The following is an 8,786-nucleotide window of genomic DNA, read 5'->3' as shown; positions in this document are numbered from 1 at the left end:
TATCATTAACTGTTATTGCATTAATCTGCTAATAATGCTAAAATGCATGAAGAAATATCAACATGTTGATATATATTGCAATAATTCAATGAATTTTACACTGACTGGATGCCACTGACTGCCTGTATACACCAGTGGTTAGTGAATTAATATCAGTTTCAAGTGATGTATTTGAGGTAATTATGTCACCTACAATTGACTTTAAAGGATTAATAGAATTAGAAAAATTTAGCAAAGGATAAGGGATCGCGACGGCCGTGCAGTAAATGAAACAGAACAAAATTGTCTCGAAGCATCTGTGTTAAACAATCTTCTCTGTTGTGATACAAACACATTGCCCCCATACCTCCCCTGTTCTACTTCAGTAGCACATTTTGAAACAGTGCGCACATCCAAGGGAGATGAGTGCACACAGAGAAGTCTTAAATGCACCCCTGCTTCCGAGGTCTTGTGCTAAATGTTGTTTTGGATGTATTCCTGCCATTGATCGGAGTCTGGCTGGAGGGGGAGAGATGGCAGCTGGGAGAGACTGCGCTTCCTTTAATGAATTCATCCTCCTCTATCCTGCCCAAACGGCCTGTGGATACACCATCTCTCCCAGTATAGAAAACCTCTCTGCCATGTCTTGGCCCTCATGGACAGCCACCAGTGTTCCTAACACTTCATGCTACTGCACTGAATTTACTCCTGCGTGCACTTTTACTCTTATGACTTCAGGTTTCGTACTTGAGAGCTGTCAACTTTGCTCTGTTCTTAAATGACCCTCATGTTGCATTCCCCAAGTCTGGATTCAATTATCTGATTTCAGCCAGTTACTGATTATCTCCAATGAAATGAAGACCTTGCTGTTTGCTTTGCTCTTGATCAACAAAAGGGCATTATCTCAGCTTGGTTTTGAGTCCAGGCAGAGTATATAACGAAATGAAAATAGTTTTGTTTCAGGGATGCGTAACAGTTAGAGGCTTTAACTGTTCTTTTGCAAAAGGAATTCCCATCATAAATATCTAAAGCTAGAAGCAAATCCAGAAGCACTATGGTGGCTACAGTGGACTTAAGCAGCAATGATTATGGGTCAGTTTGAAAGAAAAACTATGAAATATATGGCATTATTACAGATACAGGGTAAAATACATATTAAAATATGCTGGACTCCTTGTTTTACTTATATTGAATAATTTACAATATTTAGACTGAGTGTTATTTGGTCTCTAGTGTTTTTGCTCTTTCTGTATGTCAATGTTGTGAAGAGGGAAATTATTCTTAGTAAAAATAAATAAAATAATTGCCATTTTAAATAAAATCAGAAGCTGTTGGGGGTCATGCAAAAAGATACGACTGGTAACTATAAAGCTATATATGTTTATTAGAGAGTATGCAGACTGGCTCATGTAGATGGTTTTAAATAGTAACCAGTTTTAGTTTAAATTCTATTAACTTATTATTCATTGTTAAGATGGTATTTGTTCTTTGTACTGTATGCCTGAAAGGTCATTCAGTATTTTGTTTATTTCTTGTTTAGAATTATGATTTCACAAAACAAACATTGGACTCAAACATTGGATAATTAATAAAAAAAATAAAAAAACAAGTAATTAAGACTAATAAGACTTATAAGTTATAATTTGTGGGTTGTTAAATGTATACATTAACACAGCAACAACAATGGGAATACATTTGTTGTTAATCAGCAGCTGCTATACCAGTTTGCATCTTCTATACTTACACACTGTGAGATTTGACAGCGTGGTTTGTGCCGTGGTGTGAGGCGGAATTTCTTGGTGTATTGAGCATCTTTGGTAATGTATTATGTCTCAGATAATTGCTCAGACAGTGCTTGCTCTATAAGTAGCCTTTCTAACCTCTGATATATTTTTCTGGGGGTCTTGGAACTGGCAAACGGTAAGTGCCAAGCTTTGTTAATTACAAGGATAACAAATGCACTTGTCAAATAATGGATGTGGTTGGCAATTTCAAGTTTTAATAATCAATTACTGGCAGTAATTCTCTGTGGAGTCACAGGATAGTCATTAAATCTCAAAAGGCGGGACACATACTATGTAGCTTTTTCCTAAGCCCTATTTTTAAATACATAAGGGAACACAGTGTGCTTTAATGTGTTGAATTTTGTTGCCTTATTACAATGTAAAGTAGCCCAGTTATACATAGACAGTGTATTGCTCTGTTCCTGAAAAATAACAGTGTGGTAAATTGTCATATTAATGCTTCTTCATAAAGGAAAGATGTTGCGGCACAGTACAGTTACCACTTTTATTATGTCAAAGCCAGAAGTTTCATTTAGCACCAAGTCCTATATGAACTCACATTCAGCAGACAAATCTGTTTTTTCTTTCTTTTTAGGCCTGAAACGCCTCTGAATGTGGCCTTTTTGATCTTTAAAAACAAGAACATAGTGGTATTGAATCATTTTTTGTTGTTGTTTTTTTCCTATACAGCAGGGTTCCTGTTATTGTATATGCAGTCCACCTTCAAAGCTGAAACATTGCAGAGGTTCTTCTTGACCTTGAGAAATTAACATGGGAGGACTGGCTTTGCTCTGAGGGAGTCCTATAGAGGCCACATCCCCTCCTAATCCCCAGTTGAAAGGCATACCTCTACTGCTCAGAGAAAACAGAAACAATGCAGCAAGTCAAGTATTTACATGAAAAGTATTTCTTATCCAAGTACATGAAATGTGAAACATTTACTTAGATGAAAATGTTTCGTGTCTCTACACATCCCATCATATATCACGACATGAAACATTTCATTCTGACTGTTTTATCCAGATCTCATTAATCTACATTAATCTCTTTGTGATTAACGTACACCGGGACAGAACAAAGTGCTCGTGAACAGGGAGTGAGGTGGAGAGCAGGAGGGAGAGCGGGACTGAGTTTGGCCCTGCACAGTTGAACAAACAGAGAATCTGAAGTGCAGCGCCCTGTGTGGCTTCCCACCAACTGAACAACATTAAGGCAGTCCTCCATGTAAAACCTGCTCACTTTTCCCACAAACTCTTGAGTTTGGCAAACGGGCAGCTGCTCAGCAGGGAGGAGCTCTCACTGGAAGGCAGACAGCAAGCTTTGGACAGCAGGGAGACATAAACCACAGCTTCTGGTGGTGATGGGCTGATGTTTTAGGTGATCAAAAGGATGGGTAAGAAAAGGAAAACGACAGGGGTAAAACCAGGAGGGGGTCTTGGAGAGGAAAACATTTTGGACTAAAGCTAGAAAGACATGAAAAGCAAAGTACAGCTGATATGCTTGACCGTGCAGCACTTGGGGTGAATATTTTTGTACACTGAAAAAGTACACCGAAACTCTCAGGTTCCCTTTCTTATTTTAGCTATCATTCCATTCATTCCATTCATGTGATATATATCATGGGACAATTTACTCCAAGGGCACAAATTAGGATGATATATTGTACTAGTATTTTTTTTCTGCAAAATAGGCCAAAATGTTCACCGTGCTACACACAGATACACATTTACACGTTCACCAGCGCATTTGCACACGTACTGGATCAATTTAAATTCCTTCCTACATTTTCTCATTTACATGGTGTGTGAGAGACTCCTGAACAGAGTAGGAAGCCTTGTGGAAGAATTAGGAAATGGTCCATTTCTGAGAACACAGCGGAATAGAGGCAGAGCAGCATATGTTGGGATTTGAATGGTCAATCGATGAATAACCCAGAGCGGTGTTTTTCTGTGCAGACTGGCAGCCGTTGTGTAGCGGTATCCGTGTGTATGTGTGTGAGTGTGTAAGAGAGAGGGAGAGATGGGGGCATGGAGGAGTGGGGATTCATCCTTCCCCAAAGTATTACGCAGTGGTCAAAAATATTTGCAATGCCAGGAGGTATTTTGAAAAATTCAATACCGTGCTGACCTTTTGCTGGGCATTTGTGAGCAGATTCACTCTCTGTTTAATCTGGCTCAGAGTCAGGGAAGATTGGTGTTACTATATCATGTTGTTGATTTTAAATTATGGTAATCTATTCTGCTCATACTTTTTCTTTGATGTCTTTATTAAAATCTTTTGTTTTACAGTCAGGGTTGTGTACCACAAATTTGACAAAACAAGAACCTAAAAATGAAACTGACACTAAATGGACAACAGTGCATGTGCTATAAAACAGAGAGCTGCCTATAGGATTTATAAATGGATTTTATGTAATGCAACAGTATTTATTCCCCTTTTACAAATATAAACTCCATGATAAAAAATTATTCAATTCTTTATATTTTTCATACATCTAAAATATATATATATACATTCATACTCATGTGTAGAAATACTGCTAGTTTAATTTTTAGAAGCTCAGATCTTCTAACTGATGAAGATTTGAGAGTCCTTTTTCTACAAAATACCACCACAAGAGGGCAGAAAGTGTCCAAGTACATAATCTAATAAATTTCAAATTTATTAGATAAACTCCCAAATAATTTATTCTATACATTTACTTATTTTCAAGAGAGTACGATAGTAGTACTGTGAAGAAAATGTTATTAATCAGTACAGGCAGACACTTATGATAATGCCATCAATGTTTACTATCAGTATTTTTTATGGCGATAATGAGATGCAAGTACACTCATTTAGTGTCTGTATTAATTTCAAATAATATTTATTAAAGAACAGGCAAATAAAGCAGACAAAAATAAAAATATTTTCACAAGATCAAAGTCTAACTGGAAACAAAATGAAAACAATCTGTAAAATGTCAGTGGCATTAAAATGATACATGTAAATATAAATGTGACTTCTGATTAAAATTAGTAACAGTAGCCAGATGGTATTGGAGAATTGATTCAGTAGATATATCATATTTAATTCTTGGAATTCAAGCTAAAATTTGGGAAAAAGCTGTACAGGGACAAACAAATAAAATGAAGACTGACTATAGATTAAATAAATTCCAATAAAACCTTAAATAGGAGTCATGCAATCAGTTGGTGATGCCATTCCTTTAGTCTGCAGAGCTGAGACTTTGCTGACTAATCACCACTTTAAAGCTGATCAATACTTCCTGGGGTAGGTGCTCTCCCATAAGATCTACAGCAATTTGGGACAATTAAAGTAGCACTGATATATGTAACACAGAACCACTGATTAGCTATGACCTACACTGCATACCTGCAATACCCGACTGACAGCTTTATTGTTAAAGCTAAAATCACGGAGGTATAGTGTTTGAATCTATTTTACACACTTAGTGGCTGCCTTTTACTTTTTACTACCCTTTTAGTAGTGAAAGCAATGCTGTCATAATATTATTGACTGAAATTTCACTGGAATTACTGTTCAAGTGATGCTTTGTTAAAAGTTTTCATTATGCTGTGTGCAAAGTGTTTCCTCTTAGCAGTGGTGTTAAGATCAAAATATTCTCTGACATATGTGCAGTGAAGTGAAACATAAAAACTTCAAGACAGGATTTGACACTGTCAGTCATTTAGCAAGGGTTGCAACTAAGTAGTCGGGGTCTTAGCATGACCCTCGGAAAGCCCGGAACTAAAAGCTTGTTTTCATCTGCAACTATGAAAATTGTTATTTGATGTAATTAGTTGGATAAGTTAGCATTTACTGTTGCCTGAGTAAATAACACTATTTATTGTAACAAAAATGATCAACAATACAGTATATCAGCAGCAATTCACTGGGTTATATTCTAAGCAAGGCCATCATAATTTCTCACTATACCTCACCAGATTTTGATTTTAAAAGCAAATAATAAGCCATAAGAGAAGACAACAGGGGCAATGTTTTTTTTCCCATAAAGAAATATATTCAAAATAAGATACTGTTGAAATTACCAATTGTCCCCTCCTCTGCCCCCTCTACCTCTCTATCATCGCCTAGAGGCTTTCTCTTCCCTCAGATAGCGGCCAGTACTCTTATGAGATACTGTTCGTCCTTCAACTCAAAGATTTACAGCACAGCTCGCAGACTTATTCAATTCATCAACAAACCACAATGCATACACATTCCAGCTCTGATCTTGCAGACAGCAACGGTACCTTATAATCCTGTGCAAACATCATTTCATGTTTCCAAAAAATCTTTGGGTTTTTTGGGCAATTTGATACACAGAAAATGTTTTGATTGCATGTTATTTGTTTACTTAGCGCTTCCTTTCATGCTGAGGTTGAATGAAGGCGAACGTCAATCATACCTCTGGACCTTAGTTGTGTACTGCTAACTCCCAGTCTTTGCCCCTTATTATAACACAAGTTAATTGAATCTCAGTCCAGTATTGCCTTCCAGATGCTTCTGTGTGTATGAAGGTACAAAAGTGATGTAGCAGGTGTAGCAATATTTGCACTTAGAGTATTTCTTCTGACTATCAGTTCGCTCTGGTCAGACATTTAAGAGAATAGTTCCCGCTTTGTAAACCCCTTTCATTTAGTGCTGGGCAGTTTTCCTATCTTCCTGTTTTTCAAAAGATTCCTCTTTGACCCATATATACCAAGAACAGAGAAAGGCTTCAATCTGAGCTACAGCACATGGTTTGCTTTGCTTGCTAAAGATACACCAAGAAATGGGATATGGACAAAATGGCCATGACCTCAGACATGTCTGCACACTAGAAGGAAAGGAATGCATCTCTGTCCATAACAGGCTGTTGAACACAGGGATCACAACATATTTATGTGTAATGGATTGCAGAGGTGGTCAATTCACATGGTGGTGGAGTAATTGCTCTCATATTTCTGCAACGGCTGAAATATGGCAATAAAAATTTACTGGCTATAATCTTTGCCAATACATGTTTGTGTGTCCCTCAGTGTAACTGACGGAGGTGTAGTCTATAATAGTTTGTTTTTAGTTTCTCAAAGTACTATTTACCTGAAAGTTAAATGGACCTAAAGGCTGCAGGTTTGAACAAAGAACATGATGAGAAATACAACTTATTGTGAATGTTAACTATGACAATAAATGGGAATGACTTTCTGCTTTTGAAATTAATGCGTGTGTCTATATAAACGTGTTTTTATTCATCTTACCACAAACTGGAATGCCTCATACTTCTGGAACATTTAAAGTTGAAACTTTAATTGTTCAAATCAATTTGCTAATGCAGTTTTTGGCTACTGTGTGTCATTTAAAACATGGAAATAGAGATGTTCATGTCAATTAATGTACAACGTACTGTGTTCTTGGTGCTGCTATATCAAGAGTTATGTATGGCTACAAAGCTGTTTCATGTATAGGGCGCTGTTCCCTTCCAGCTCTGTATTGTACACACCAAAAATAACTTGATACAGAACTGTGAAAATTGTACGCCTGGTCAGCATTTTTATGGCAGATGACAAATTCATGACTTTATGCTGTTAAATTTACCTTCTGAGATGTGCAGATTATGAGATTGTAACAAACAAAATTTGTTTTTTTCTATTCAATCAAGTATCTATGGGTACTCTTTACCTTTTCTATAGGTGTTGGAGAGCCACAAAATTAATAATTTAATGCTTTTTGTCTGTGTTTTTTTCCACAGCAGGTTGTTCCTCATGCTCACATCTGCTGTATGAAGCAGTTGTTGAGTTGAAATAAGCAAGCTGAGGTTAGGATAGCGCCATTTTAGCACTGCCAAAGGAATTAGTCCTCAAATTTAAAGTGTTTAATGTAGATTTCTGGCACTCCTGAATACTTTAATCATTGTCAAAGTTAAATACCACTCATTGGAAACTGGATGGTGCAGGGACTTCTAAATGATCCCTTAAATTATAATGGTATGTGAACACATTCATGTTTTACCCATTGCTGATATCTTGTTATGTTTGAGTCAGAACAAATCAGAGTAAATGCATGTATTGCACATCTGCACGCCTAATTATTACAAAGATAATGATTCATTTATTACATTTAACGTACAGCTTAAAACCCTCAAATGCTTCTCGTGAGAACTCAGAATGATAGTTAATGCAGGTCTGTTTTTGGCTGCACAGGGGCCTTTTTGACAAAGATAAAGTGTAAGCACTGCTTACATGTAAATTGCAAATTGTGCCAAATGTCAAATTTCACAGTTATTATCAGTCATACTTTGCAAATGCAGATCTTCTTGTATGCTTGTTCTCTGAGGTTACAAACACAACTTTTTTTTCATTAGTTCAAAAGGTGACGATGTATGTTTCAAATGAAGTAAAACAACCAAATTTCCAAATAATTTTGCACCTGTCTGAGCAGAATTTCTTCATTAATATTTAGAAGATTTAATGAGATTTACCCTGAAAGTGTGAAAAACTGGCTCAAGAGGTCATGTTACAGAGTCACAAAATGATTTTGGCTATTTAGTAAAGCTAAAGTAGGTGAACCTACAGCATATCCGAGTATATTCCAGAATTTTGTTAGCACAAAGTCTATAATCCATTTCTAATATTGTCCATTTGACACCGTGAAGTGTCTTACAAAGAAGTTCCACCGATGATATTATTTTTTTTCCTTTTATATTAAAAAATACTTTATTTGTAAGAAAAAAATCTTTTCAGTTCTTCTAATGTGCATCACTTCACAGTTAAAATTAATGTGACCTTGCTACTTACAACGGATGGAGAACCTGGAAAACATTTAAAAAAAAAAAGATAAAAATGCATACTCAACAAAAAGAGAAACATTTAACAAACACCTGACCTATAAGTATTTACCTCATTCAAATTTATAAGGCCATTTGGACTAGATGTTCTCCACACAGTGTCCCGATGGTAACTATGGTGAGCTGTAAAGTAATAAAGAGACATGTAGAGAGCCAGACGAGTAATGATGTTTAAAGGTGATGCAGTAGGTTGT

This window comes from Perissodus microlepis, chromosome 16 (genome assembly GCF_051167445.1).
Source record: "Perissodus microlepis isolate ML-2025 ecotype Zambia chromosome 16, ASM5116744v1, whole genome shotgun sequence".
NCBI classification, from domain to species: Eukaryota; Metazoa; Chordata; class Actinopteri; order Cichliformes; family Cichlidae; genus Perissodus; species Perissodus microlepis.
Note: the sequence above shows the minus strand (reverse complement) of the source record.